General features: G+C 39.1%; 1 long non-coding RNA gene across 2 annotated transcripts in view; it reads right to left on the minus strand.

The window, feature by feature from the left end:
* The window catches only part of LOC146441335 (uncharacterized), a 215,949-nt gene that overhangs the window by 115,189 nt on the left and 85,529 nt on the right, over positions 1–15,231 (minus strand). The window contains exons 2-4 of one of the 2 annotated variants that reach the window (XR_014849860.1): positions 13,484–13,582; positions 2,974–3,142; positions 756–859 (exon numbers count right to left, since the gene is read on the minus strand). This is a non-coding gene — a long non-coding RNA (uncharacterized LOC146441335). Of the gene's footprint in view, positions 1–755; positions 860–2,973; positions 3,143–13,483; positions 13,583–15,231 lie in introns of those variants that run through there. The other variant, XR_014849861.1, reaches the window with a different exon arrangement.

Raw genomic sequence — 15,231 nt, forward strand, 5'->3', positions numbered from 1 at the left:
GGGGGATGCCAATGTGGGGGGTGTAAGGCAGACAGAGAAGAGAGCCTCACAGCAAAACATTTCATTGCCTTCCATGGGCAAATTCATCTACTTAGGACTCAACACAGTAAAGGTTAAACCTTGACAACTTTCTATTTTGGAGAGGGAAAAAAAAACCCTTCTTCTACTAGGAGAAAATGTATTAATAGAGTTCCTCTTGATCTGACAGCCATTGCTAGAAGGAAGTGTCCACACCAGTCCTACCTCACAGATTTATGTTTCTGAGTCTAGGATAATCATTGTTTAAGCACCACTATTCTTCCTTCCTCCTTCACATTCTGGTAAATGGAGAGCTTGAAAATATACTTGGCTTTTGTCCACAAACCCATGTATTGTACTGGTAAGAGGTTCAAGCACAAACAAAAACCAATAAGGCCTTAAATAGATTTTTAACAACTCCAGCCATCAATGAAACACCAAAAAATGAACGCTTACTTGAAAGAAAAAGAGAATCTGGCAGGATTTTCTGCAAGGCACTGACAGGAGTTGAGTTCCTCCTGGCTGCCCATACATCACAGCAAAGTCATGGAATATTTCACTGAAGAGGAAAAAAACCAAGTCACTTCTCCTAGTCTTCCCTCAGACCTCGACCCTCAGAGAGGAGAGCCAAACTGGATCCCACAGCGCCCTGTAGAACTTCTGCTGGAGCCACAGCATGGGCATACTTGAGCCCCACTCCAGCACAGAGGGAAAAGCAAAGAATTCAGGCTGTTACGTCCTGAACAGCTTGGTCATTTGAGTGTGTTGTGCTGTGCTGCACTGCTGACAAATGGAGAAATTGGTGTGACCACAGGCTCTGTGCTGTGCCACCCTGCAAACTCTGTGGAGCACATGCCAAACAACACAGTTGTATTTCAGGAGATTTTAAACAAAGGATATCTCCATATATCTACAAATGTATACACACACACACACACACACATGCGTGTGTAATTCCTAGAAGGTAAATTTTAATGATGTGTATTACAAGACTGGCTGGTCCTGAAAGCTGAACAGAAAATATTGAAATAAATCCCAGAAAAGGCAGAGTCTAGAGTCAATAGCAAAAGATAAACGATGCAGTCACAGGATTACAATAGATCTATTTCTTCTCAGGTACACTTTTTCTCTCATATCGTACCCACACAATAAACAATTTATACATGTCACAACTATATAACCTTGTCCATGGCAAAAGAAAACAAAAGCACGTAATGTGACAGACCAAAAACGAGCCTGAAAAATCCCATACACAACTGAAACAAGATTTTCCCCATGAAAAACTAGGAAGAGCTCTGAAGGGCTTGAGAAATGCAATGACCCAGTTGAGATTTCTCCAGAACTGATGATCTAACACGCTCTGTTTCTACAGGGGGTGAACTGAAATCTTTGCTGTCTCCATATCATGAGACCCCTACCTTTAAAACAATGTGAAGAAATTTAGATCATGCTGTGTTTTAGCAAGATCTGTGTTCCCTTCCAACTGTACCAATTCCTGCAGACTGCAGACCAGCTATGTTAACAAGTCTTTTAGGTATTTCTCATACCTCAATGTCATACCATATGAAAAGATATGCTATTTAACACACTGTGAGTTCAAGTAATCCCAAAAATAAAAGCTTTTCCTCTCCTACCCTCCTATTTAATCTTAATGTTTCTCATGACAAAAGCTATTAGTTCAGTCTGTTGATAATGATAAACAATTCTAACTTGTAACTTTACCACTGAACTGTTTCTGAAGACTTTTTTTTATGACACATCCGAAGCCAGGCACTGCTCTCTAACATGTGTCTGCACACAAATCCTGAGCAATTTTGTTAGCAGTTAAGTGTATGAGGCTGGGGTACGTCAGCAACCATTAACAGATGCACTGGAGGAGTCACAGGAGGCCATGAAAGTCTATCTCGGAGCAAGGAATATGCATGCACAGAGAAAACCCACATTTTGAAACACATCTCCCTCAAAGCAGTACTAAAATTTAAGTCAAATAAAACCAAGATCCATGCTCAGAAATGAACACAGCAGCTCAGACAGAGATTGCCTCCTGTGGATGTAAATGTACCATTAGCTTCATTAACAGGATTTAAGGACATGTCCAAGAAGTATTTCTGTATCAGGGTATTATCTACCTCTCCACTTGCCAAGTATGCTGCAGGGCCATTCTCTGAAAGCATCCACATCCATATTTTAATGGAGGTTTTAACTGAGCCAAGCCTATGGGGTCAATATGTATAAACTGACTCTAAGCCAACTTTTTTTCATTTTTCGGGTTTTTTGTGGAATTACACTGATTCAGAGGAGCTGGAGCTGGGGTTCCTTGAGTTTAACTGGAGCTTATTTTCACTCTGAGTGTTTTGGTCGTGTCTTTGGCTGAATGTGGTCCACACTGTCTTGTGTAGCCCAGTGGAGATAACATTACTACTGAAATACTGGCTTTTGCATCCCTTGAATAGTTTTGGTGTTAATGCTGCAACTAGATTTTGCATTTCTGACTTAAAGGGATAGATTAATGGGTTAAAAGTCAACACATCCTAATCTAAGCCTGCATTAAATCCATCAAAATTAATTAAAATGCTAAAACTGATGCATTGTTTAAAACATCTTTCAAATAATTGAACAGAAGTCCTCCAGATATCCAATAATCACTTATGCTCCCTTACTTTACTCCAAAGACTCCAAATTTCTGCAGTGAAATGCCTGCTAGTTTGCACTGAGAAGTCACAACCAGCAGGCAATTCTCCCCTAACAGGGAGTCAGATGCTTGCTAATACTGCATCAATCCATTGACCGACACTTGCTCAGTGAAGCAGACATCTTGGCAGAAGTCAATATTTCCTTATTACTTCAGTGTTTGAGCCATGTCAGGACATGCACATGTATACACACAGGAAATCACTCGCAAATTTAGGGGCAACATTCCAAAAGGCTGAAGAAATGGCTTCTGAACTCCCTTACCTCATCAGCAGGTCAGACTCTTAGTCCCAATTACATCCATACAGGGAAGGGCTGAGTTTAAAAAGTGGTGAGGTCAATATCTCATACTGCTACAGAACACCTCCAGTTCCCATAAAAAAACAGGTTCTTGCCATGCTGGAGACAGCTGGATCAAATTTTGGATCACACCCTGAAAAACATTGTTAGAGGAGAGCCATAATGCTATAGTTTCAGACATTCATGCCAGAAAATAAACCCTGAAAATATCCCTCTAGCCAGAAAACTTTCTCCTAAATTAATTCAAACTTATTTTTCAGCCTTATAATAATGTCCATATTTAATTAAACTGTTGTTTGCATTTATATTTCCTTACAGTTTATTTGAAAATAAATATTGAATTGGAAAAATACTGGTTTGTAATGCATTCAACCAAAATTTACGCTTTACCTGGTTAATGCAGTGAACAGGAGAAAGTTGTTCATTTCACCCGCATACAATTTTTTTTTAGTTCTTAAAATGATCATGAACTGAAAAATTAATTATTTCCAGAAAGCTGGGCTAAGTGTCACAGAAAGTGGCATACTGAAAAATCAGTTGCTGCCTCAAGAGTTTGTAACAAACTACTGAACAGGTGGAAGAAAAGAAACACTATTCTCTTGGCATTACAGCTGACTGGAACCAAGCTCAGAATGATTTACTGAGCTGACCAAAGTCACACTGGAAAGCAGACGAGAACTGAAACCAGTTTTTCTTTATTCCAGACAAAAATATTGGCCACACACTTTTTATTCTTTATAACTATCAAGACACTTACGTTTTGAATTTATAAATATGGGAATATTCTTCATTTTGCCCCTTAACAGCAAAGAAACAAAATAAATAACAAGGAAAAAAAGCTTGCGGCTCACATCTCAGTTCCAAACGAGGCTTTCTGATTAAATACAATGTCCTAGAATATTCAGAAACTGCAGCAACATAAGGGCTACTGCTGCAGAAAGCAGCCTTAGCTCTGGCTGGAGTTGATTAAAAATGAAGAGGAGTTGAAGGAGACATTTTATATTCAGCGGTTCCACAGTTTCCATGGAATGGAAATGTTTGGGTTTCCATGGAAAATTACCAAGCGGGAAATTTCTTAGAAAGAATGAAATTTATTTCTACTTAGCAAAGAATGAGTTACAAAAAGAAACATATGGCACAAGGGGTGAGATTTCTATGAACCTTCTGCAGAGCTATCACCGCAAGAAATAGGAGTAGTTTAATATCAACTAAAGCTGCACAAATACCATTGTTTTTCACTTGCTGCCTGAGTTTGGTTTCAGGTTACCCAAAAGGAAAAAATCTGTGGCTTTTCTTGTGAAAATGAGAACATTGTTAAGCAAACATTTGAAGTTATGTCAAAATTTTCAAATCACCCCATTATGTTTCTGAGTTAAGGAAGCACTGCTCTTTTCATAACAAAACCAATTATATTTAAAATCAAAATAGAGATTTAAGGATTTTTTTTTTCCAATGAAACATTCCAGTTCTTTATTTTTTTTTCAGGGTGCATGTTGGATAGGGAATCAAAGTGTATTTGGGTCCATAAGTAGATTAAGTTAACCCAGATTGGTACTTTTCAATAAATCAAACATTTAACAATAAAATGTGCGCCATTACTGTCTTTTTCACATTCCAGTATTTAGCTTCCATGTCTTTCATCCACAGGTATGGGAGAAGTCCCTCTGATGAAACATCAGTAGAAGGGGAGCAAGATCACAAAACCTTACCCTTCCAGCTTACAACACAACCAAAAGAATGAAGGAGTGAGTAGTACTGAACAGCCCAAAGCACAAATTCATCCATTCAAAGATGAATAAATGTAAATGTACTTTGAACATAAATACTTCAAGATATAAATCTGGGATCGGGCTCATCAGCTGGAGGCTTTAAGGAAATGTCCATCATTTATTACAGCACTACAGCAGTAAGAAAATCCATGTGGGTTTAGGATATTTCTGTAAAGCAAAATATTTGTAAGAACAAAAGCATTTCATACTGTAACAGTGTGGAAAATAAAACATTGCCTTCTTTGGGACCATTTGCTTGGGACAGCTATGGTAGGAAAAGTAAATTTATACAAGAGCAGGTAAAGAAAATGCATAATGCCTGGTTGTGGGAACAGCCATCAACTGTCATGTCAAATTTACATGTCAAATTTATCAAAAGGCTGACATGTTGTATGCTAATTCCTTAATAATATACTCTAGGAGTAAATATGAAAACAGCAACAATGTATAAACCAGAAGACAAAAACTAGACTGTGCTAGAGGTAAATGAATATAGGAGACTTCTAACCATATGGGGAGTGGTGAAATTGCTAAGAGTTATCAAAAGAAGAGATCAAAGCCATTTGAGGATGTGAGTTTTCGAAATTTATGAAAGGGACTGTTTACAAAAGCCCAGCAATGAGAAATTGAACTTATAATTTGAATCCTTGGTACCTGATGTGTTGATAACCTAAGTGCCTCAAAGGAGATTCAATCATCTTTTGTTTGCATCATTTTTACAAGCAAGTTTGCATGAATCTCCTACCAATTTCAGGAAAATAAACCCTTCCACTACTAGTTTCTGCTGTTATTATTTCAATTCCCACTGCAGCACTGGAGCATGCCACAGATAGAAAACACTGGGTTGTGTAAACTGGCTCGCCAGTCACATAAAATTCTTTTAGGCAAACATAATATGGCATTCATAAGCTCAGGAAATAGGCAGATATCAGTTTATGTAGGAATTTTCCCTACAGTGAGATTACTTGAATCAATTATCCCTGCCCATAGTAGAGGGGGTTGGAACTAGATGGTCTTTAATGTCCCTTCCAACCCAAACCATTCCATGATTCTATGAATAAGGACTGTTTTGACATCCACTGGGGTACCCTCAGTTTCCTAATATCAACTGAGAATTTTACCCAATAGATTTCTATGTAGATTCTAGCCCTTGACCATGGCCTTGATCTCTTCTGCACCATATCACACCTGTTGTATTAGTTGGAGAGCTAGGAAGCATTTGCCATCCACAGTGAATACAAGATATGGAATGATTCCTCCTTGGTCCCTCTGCAAGCCTTGATTTTCCTGTCCTGTGTTCCCTCCACTCTCCACCTCAGCCTTCATTTTCCTGATGCATTTTTTTGCATGTAAAGCAGTATATAAGACAGAGTATTTTTACCTGACTCAACCAACTTACATAGACTTTACACAATAATTTCAGTGTGTATATTTTTCATTATTATGGTAATATATTTTCTAGTGGTCATAATACTGTAAAAAATGACAAAACTGTTTTTTGAGTGAGTTGTTCATGGGGTTTTTTTCTGCAGGTGAGAAACCTTCTGGCAACAAAACCTTAGCATGAGGGCCATTTCACTCCTCTGATCCCTTGCAGATGTGTTGCTGAGTTTGCAGTTCTGTAACTCAAGATACATTTTTCACTCCTATGGCAGGTGGCTCCACATACACAGGTGTGCTGGGGATTGTGTAGCAGTCTATCAGCCTGTCAGCTGGTGTACTCATCCCACCAATAGACTGCCAGGTCTCCTTTGTTATCCTGGAAACCTATCTTTTTATTTCCCTCTTCTTTTTTCTGCCTTTTTTTTCTTTTGGGCGGGGGGAGGATTTTGCTCCTATTGTGAACAAAGATACTGGAAGTTAAGGTTCAATATTAACTCTTCATCAAGTCTGTATGGGCAGTCCAGTGTGCTTTAAAATATGTGTGTCTTCTCATAAAATACCGCAAAACTCCTGCCTGAAGATATCTAATGCACTACACATGCTCAAAACCCCACTGACCTCTTGGCTTACTTAGTGAAATGAATTTTCTCATTGCAGTTGTGGCCAAAAAAGGTTCTTAATTTCTCTGGAATTTTAAAGATATTACACAGAGACAACACCTTGGTTTTCCAAAGGAAATCACAAGAACCAAAGAAAATGTTAAACACAGAGCAAAAAGCATATATGTTTTGTTTGTGCTACTCACTGGAGATATGCTTTAGCTACAGGGATTGCATACAGAAAACCAGCCTAGGTAAGTTCAGTATATCACCTTAGCCTGGCTAATTTTGAGTTGCCTCAATGACTTAACGAAAACATACATTGTATTCCAGAGCAGCATAAAAAAATTGGGCCTAAGCATAACAGGAAAGCAGAGATGTGCCCCCAGCCAAGTCCCTGGCCCAGATTTCCTAAAATCATTTACTGTTTAAACACTGAAAAATGAAAATATGATTAATCTAAAAATTAATATAACCCCAAGTGAGCTTGTTTATCTTTTGCCCCTCTGACGCAGTAAGACTTAAGTTACTCTCATAGTTTAGCTCATAAGACAACTTCATGACATTAGTTTGTCAATCAGTAGTTCTGTTAGAGTTAACCCAGTGCTCCAGTATCACTGCAAGCGAAAAAAACCAGCAAGTGCTCAGAGCGAGAAACCAAAGCCGATTAGCTCCATGGAGACTTGTTTCTACATCAGACTGCATGGCTTATTGCTTCTGAAAAAGACTGCAGTGTCAGGCATGCCAGGCTGGTGACACTGAAATTACACAGACACACACACAAAAATCAATTTGTGAGCAAAACCAGCTAAGACTGTGTGTGAAATCTGCCCAAAGCATGGTGGGGGGAAGTGGAGGGGAACTTTTACATTGCTATGCACTCAACCCTGGTCTCAAGTCTTTGCAAGGCTGACAGAGGTGGACACTTTGGTACCTCTATCTCTGATCACTTTATTCAAGCAGCTCCCTCTTAAGGTCCTGACTTTATAAACTTTCCCTATTCAGCAGACACTTAAGCATCTCTTTCAACCTGTTCAAGTGGCACATAAGCAGGTTCTAAAGTGCTTTGATGAATAGCATGGATCAAAGTATGTGCTTAAATGTTTTGCTAAATAATTAAAAATTGGCTTGAGAGCCACTCACTGAAAATTACTAAGCATTATGAAAATTAAATGAAGCAATTAAGCTTAGCTTTCCTATCTATATTTCCAGAAAGGCCTATTAAGTCCAGCACACAAGCTCTGGTTGTTGGAAGTGTCAGGATCTGTAAGTCTAGGGTTAGTTAAAACATTTTCTTTTTATAGAAAAGCCTTGATATGGGCAAGGAGCTTTGTACATCTCCTATCTCAAGGTAAACCCTGAAGGAAGGCTTTTGAGAAACAGCCTAAAAACACAAAATAAAAATTATTTATACCTTCATCTTCCTTAGGATTGCTTCTTGCAATAGGTGAGTATAGCCACAAAAATTATAGACTCTTGTGGAGGCAGAGCTGACATCCCTACTTTCGTTGCACCCATTCCCTTTTGCACTAGTTCCTCAAAGTCCCCGAGAATTTCACTTTGCCTGACCCTTCTTATACTTGTGGTAATCCCCAAACTGTAATCTTTCTAAACTTGAAAAAAAACTGGTTTATCTACATAGAACTTGTTATTCAGACAGCAGAGCTAAAACAAACAACAGATGAATAGGCAAAGTCTGAAGGGACAGGAGATAAGTCTGTTCTCCATGCAAGGGCCTGCTAAGCATTGCATTGCATAAAGAGACCTGCAGAAACATTTGAATTCCAGAAAAAAGTTTCCAGCTGAACTGAGAGTTTATTTTAACTTGCAAAAAGTTGAGTTTGTCTTGTGAATTTTATTTCAGTCTGTTTGGCTCAATTGTCCTTTACCATCAGCACTAAGCCCCAGAAAAGTTCATGTTTTCTTGTGCAAAACCACATCAAAATCATATGGTAAGAGAGTCCTTCATGCTGAAAAAAGGATAACTATACATGGAACAGACAAACTTTAGAAAAGTGTTAAGAAATTTTTGTGTTATCTCTCGAGGTGAATTAAAAACACATCTTTACTTAAATATAAAAGAAAAATGTAATAAAAAATGCATGGGCAGAGTCCTACCACACTATGCAGTTCTGATGTGGAATCTGAAAAGATGAGTTTCAAGCAGATTCCTGATATACTCTTGCACCAGCAAGAATCCTGAGAGCTTTTGCATTGGACACCTCATCCCGGCCCTGGCTCCACTGCCCAAGGTGGCTCCTGAGCACTAGCAATCCAGGATGGCCACCAGATGGATGCTGAGGCTGTTTCTTCTCTCACCACCAAGGGAATTTTTCCACCCTTGCAAGGAGTTTGTTCTGCCTCTGGCATTCCTGCTTCCAGCCAGTTTAACCTCTTCTTGTAGTTGGGCCTTCTTGCCCTGTATGCCGATCATACCTCAGTCGAGTTACCACTGCCAATTATAATCTCCCCTTCACTGGAAACAGATGCCAGCAGAAAAGACTTGCCCAAAACTGTGCACCAAATTAGAAGCAAGATTAAAAATGATACCAAGATTTCATCATGGCAAGAATGTCATCTGCTAGACTAAGTGCTAATGACCACAGGACAGTTCTCACTTGGAAAGTACATGCACCTTGTTAAGACAGTTATTCATTGTATTGCTATTTAAAGATGGAGAAAAAGAGTACGTGGCATTATAGAGAAATGGAAGTTATGAACAGAGCAGCATAGAAAAGTCAGGAAAAAGTTTCATCATCACATAGGATGACACATGAAAGCAGAGGCTAAAATCAAGGCTAGAATATGCTGCCCTAAGATATCACAAAGACATTCAGATCAAATTTAATGCTCTCAAGTCTGTGGAGTTCACATGAAATGTCCTCTGCAGTTGAGGTTTAAAAAAATTAGTCTCTTTAAAGTGAGAGAGTATAGATGAGCATTCAAATGCCTGCTGCTGGGCTCCTGAAATTCAACTTTCAGGACCATGCAGTCTCGTAATATACATAACTAAAATTTACCTTCTCAACCTGTCTAGAGTCAGATCTCTGATTGCTTTTGCCAACAGGGAATCTGGCCTCTTGAAGCAATGCACATCCATATCTGCCAACCCACACCCAAGAGGCAATGAACTAAACCCCACAAGCTTGTTTTTTTCTTTCTCTCTCTCTTTTCTTTTTTTTTTTTTTAATTTTTAACAAAATGCTCCTGTGAACAATAAATATTTAATTTTCAGAATTAAAAAAGGGCTTTGGGTTTAGCAGATTGCCTCAGTCTAGTTAGTATCAGCAGTTTTCCCCCTCTAGGGAGTAATTAAGGGAAAGCTCTGACCACAATGCTAAACTGTGATAATGACAGAATTTAAAATCATTTTCATACCACATGCTGCATTGCAGTTCATTTCCATATGCTCTCATAAGGTGTCAAGCTTATAAAGTCTCCTGGGCAAAAGGATGACCAAAGTCCCAATGCCTGGAAGGAAGCTCAGGGGAAAGACACACATTGTCATACTATATGTGATAAGGTCTCCACATTACGAAGTTGGCAGGTGGGAAGTAAGAAGGCCCTGGGGATTTTGACTATATTTGTCTCTGCCACACAGTTAGTACCTGAGATTTGCGATGTTTTGTTGGAGATGCACCTGGGCTATAAACAATTTGTTAATAGTGGACATTCAGTACACAGCTACTGCACTCACCCTGAAGCTAAGCAATGGTGAAGTAAATTTTCATGGCCCACACTTTGCAACACATTGTAGCTGAGACTATCTCCTCATTGCAATGCAACATAGAGAAAAAAATTGCATTATAGCCGCATTAGCTAATAGGTCACTCATAGCTTGGGTGCAGCATTGCCTTGACAGTTAGATTGACTCTAATTCCAGCTCTGCCTTTTTCAGCAGAAATAAAAGACCCCTAGGGGAAGGGCATTTGCCAGACATCCCATCTTGGACTGGGAAACAAAACTATTCAGAATGCAAGTAGGGGCACCAAGAGCAGTCTCCACAGAAAATTGATGTCTGAAAATTATACAACTGAAGAAATACCCTGGGGAAAAAAACCCAACCACCAACCAAATTTAAAAAAAAACCAAAACCAACAACAAACAAACAAACAACAAAAACAAACAAAAAAACCAAAAACAACAACAAAAAATCATCTTCTCAGAGGCAGCAAATAGCTTTGTAAAATTCACTCAGGTTTTGTCTCTTATTTTGATCACCTTCGAATTCACTAAAATCAGACCCAGCCATTGTAAGGTGTTAGATGAATAAATATTTATTACACACAAAACTGATGATCATGCTTGGGGATCTTCCTAGAGGAGGTAACAGAAGAAGAGCAGGGAAGGAGGCTGACAAGAGAAATGGGAATCAGAAACATGGTTAGTGGTATATGGAAGCAGGAATTCTTACAAGAGGAAGGAGTGGAGAGAAGTGGGAGCAAGAACTTGGTGAAGCATGTGGGGAACACGTGCATTGTCAGAAGTTAAACCTCCAGGCTTGTAGGAACAAGGCAAGATTACAAAGAAAGGTATTAAGCAGTGAAAACCACCCACTGAAGAGTTGAAAATGGTATACAGCCAGGCCAAAAGGGTCCTGAGGTGCACCAAAGGAAGAGTGGCCAGCAGGTCACAGGTGAATTTCACCTTGTACCTCACTCTCATGAGATCCCACCTGGAGGGCTGCAGCCAGCTCTGGGGCGCCCAGTGTAAGTCAGACATGGACCCATTGAAGCGAGTCCAGAGGAAGCCACGAAGATGATCAGAAGGATGGAGCCCCTCTTCTGTGAAGACAGGCTGAGAGATCTGGGGTTGTTCAGCCTGGAGAAAAAAAGGCTTCAGGGAGACCTTAGAGCACAATCCAGTGTCTAACGGGGGCCTACAAGAAGGCTGGAGAGAGAATTTTAACAAGGACATACAGTGCAGGACAAGGACAATGGCTTTAAACTGAAAGAGGATGAGTTTAGATAATACATTAGGAATAAATTCTTCCCTGAGGGGGTGGTGAAGCATTGGAACAGGTTGCCCAGAGAAGTTGTACATGCCCCAACCCTGGAACTGTCCAAGGCCAGGCTGGATGGAGTTTTGAGCATCTTCCACTGTTCTAGTGTGGAAGAAGGTGTCCCTGCCCAGAACAAGGGTCTAGATAACCCAAATCATTCTATGATAAAGACTAAAAAGGACTAAAACAACACAGAACTACAAGGAATAGTGGAGTTATTAGCTAGAGAAAATTAGCAGAAGGGCAAGTGGCATGTTCCTCCTCAGCCTGGATCACAGAAAAGGAGTCCTGAGGCTCACCATCCTAAGCCACCCACAGATCTCCACAACATGGAGACTGTTTCATTCCCCTTTTGGGGAACGTGCTCATTCACATAGGGAAAAAAGATCTGATACCTTTGTTCTGCTACCAGGCTTTGGAGCCATCAGCCTGAAGGGCCTGTTTCCCTTGATGGTTTTTATAGTTTTCTGTACAAGGGTATATTACAAAAACAAAATGAGGGAAGAGAAGGGATTGCTATTCTAAGTTGCTTAAAAACACATCTTAAGTAACAAGGACTCTACTAAAACAGCATTATTGAGCTTAAAAGAGTCAGTCCTTATTACTTAGAAAATCCTTAATTTTGGGAATTTCAATTCTGAAATGTTCCCACTTATTTTGACCATTATAGTAGCATTATCTGTGTATGGTAACTCTGCATGTTGCTCCTATGAAATCATATTTCATCCTACTTTACATCTCCTAGGGCAGGAAGAAATGGGGGGGGGGGGGAAGCAAAATGTTGAAGAATAGTGCTGATGTATACATATCCCAAGAGCAGGAAGTTTTGAACATACCCATTTTAAACTGGCAAATTAGCCATTCAGTTATGCAGACTCAGAATGTTTGCTTCCAGGACAAACCTAGAAAGATACTGGAACTTTTTCACCTTGGTGAAAACTTATATCTCACTAATTCTTTGAGGTTCCTCCATTTCATCTCAAATCATTCATCTCCAAACACAGCAAACACAGCAAAACCTGTCACAAAGGCTTGAAAACTTATTTCCTTTGGGTTTTTGTTTGCTTAACATGGTCTGTCAAGGAATCAATACCTATTCTCATATGCACACAAAGACAAGTAATCTTAAGCATGCATATGAATAAAAGACAAGGAATAGATTTTATGCAATTGGGACACTGCATAATCTAAGTTTGTAAACCCCTTTAAAGACCTTTGTAGAACTAATTACAAAGGTAGAAAAAGATCTATCTCAATTAGGACCATACTTGCTTGTGTAATGTTTTTGTGCAAATATGATGACAAGGTAAATTTTAAACTCTGTGTGAAGCCAATATATCAGAAAGGAAATAAAATGTTCTACCTGCAATGCTGCAGGAAAGGCCTGGCCATTGAGGACTGACAAAGTGGTTGACAATTTTTTCAAAACCTCTATTTTCTTCTGTTATCCAGAATGATAGATTAGAATTCCCAGTAGCATTCTGAATACCTCTCACTGCTTACAGGAATTCTCATAATATAGTCAAGAAGTGGAAACAACACTGTGTGATTTGTTGCTATCCCTAAATGAGAGATCAAATTTCAAAAACTACACTTCAAATACTTAAAATCAGCAAAAGACTTCAAACACTCCCCCTCCGAAAAAAAAAGAGCACTTCTATGAGTGTAAAGGTTACATTTATTGAGCATATTTTTGCATGCTATTATTCCCCAAGACCTACCTTATTTAGCAGAAATGATCCATTTGTGTCTTCTTTATAAATTTTGCATTGAAGTCCAAGTTCATGCACATTATGATAACTAATATCTTCTTTCTACTCCTGGAAGAGAGACCCCATAATTATATCATTAGCACAGTGAGCGTAGTTCCATTTTTCTCCAAGAGCAGTACTGCATACATAAGAGTAAAGTCTGGCTTTACTTCCAGAATCTCAAGAATGTCTCTGGACAAGAACAACTTCTCACTACACAAATGTGAGAGAGGTAAAGATTATACAGAGATGGCATGAACTACACTAAGGTTAGGCTAAGTGATTTCCTGCCAACAGGGTAGACAAAGAAACAGGAACGGATGGTGAGAATTTTCATCAATAGACTTAATTAGCTTAATAGGATTTAGATGTTCTATACATATAAATTATGCCCACATGTTCATGGTGTGTTGCTGGTCAACAATTGCATGAATATTATCGGCAGAACCAGGGCCTGCAGCATGTCTTGAAGTAATAAATGTGGAGCTTATGAAATGGTTTGATAACGAAGGAAGCAAAGAGTTACTTCTCTTTTAGGGACCAAGAGAAAATCAACTGTTTCATCTTGATCTTAACACACAGGAATGACCCATGCAAATCAAAACAAGGGTAAAAGTTTACATGAACTGGAGCACAAAGAAGTGCTGATTTTTTGCATAAGTTTTATAAATTAACCTTTTTGTGCTATGCTCCTTGATAACAAATTGTGGTATGTGGACTCCACTTCTGTAGTGCATCAGTGGTTTTGACTGTGAATTACTCTGGTGATCCACAGGTCAGTAAAAAGCCTTTGTTCTCTATTAGAAATGTTTTACTGAGACATTCAGCACATTTCCAGCAATAAGTAAATAAAACCTGTAATTCAACTCCCTTCTCTTTTAGGCCATGAAGAGCCACTGACCAGGATTAAAGATGTCAGACTGGAATTTTATATTGTACCCAGAGCAAACCAGCCCCTGAAGTGACAGACACCTGAACCAGATGCCACATAGGCAGCACATAGCAGTATACCACAATTGTTAATCAAGGAGGAGACAGAGAGCTAAGATACAAGTGCACTCAAACATCACCAGCAGAATAAAAGTGTAATACAGCAGCCAGTTGTCCTAAATTGCCAGTAGTTTCCTCATTTGACTTGGAAGCAGTGGATTCTGCTGCCAGAGTTTTGATCCACCTTGTTTCCTCATTTAAAAGAGTAGGAAAGTTATACTGAGTTTATTGTAGCATAGCACAGAAGTTAATTTATGGCAAATGGCCTCAGCAAATGCCTGCAATCAATGGCTTGCGTATGACTCAATGTATTTTCCCTCATCAAGGGTGAGTCCCAGAGCCTGGGTGAATATTTATGTTTAGCAAATACTACTTTTAGCAATGACAACATTAAAGCATGTCCTTTTTATTATTCCCCTGCCTCTATGCTCTCTATCCTTTCCCGTAACTCATTAAAAAAAAAGAAAAAAAAAAAAAACAACAATCAAAGCCACCAACACTTTTCCACACAAAATTTTCCAAAAGTCCAAACTCTGAATGAAGGTCATCTTTCACGTTTGCAAGTTTCAAAGCAAACGTGCAATCTGTACAGTTCCTTTATACCCAAATAAGTTACGCTTACTGAAGTCTGAGTCACATAAAGTCTTTCTGTCAATGCTGCACGTGCCTTTCAGGTACAAACACAGCCATCAAACTAGAAATGTATGGACTGAACCTTGCTGCTCCTT

Source organism: Lichenostomus cassidix, chromosome 2, assembly GCF_008360975.1.
Source record: "Lichenostomus cassidix isolate B80296 chromosome 2, HeHo_3.0, whole genome shotgun sequence".
In the NCBI taxonomy this organism is placed as follows: Eukaryota; Metazoa; Chordata; class Aves; order Passeriformes; family Meliphagidae; genus Lichenostomus; species Lichenostomus cassidix.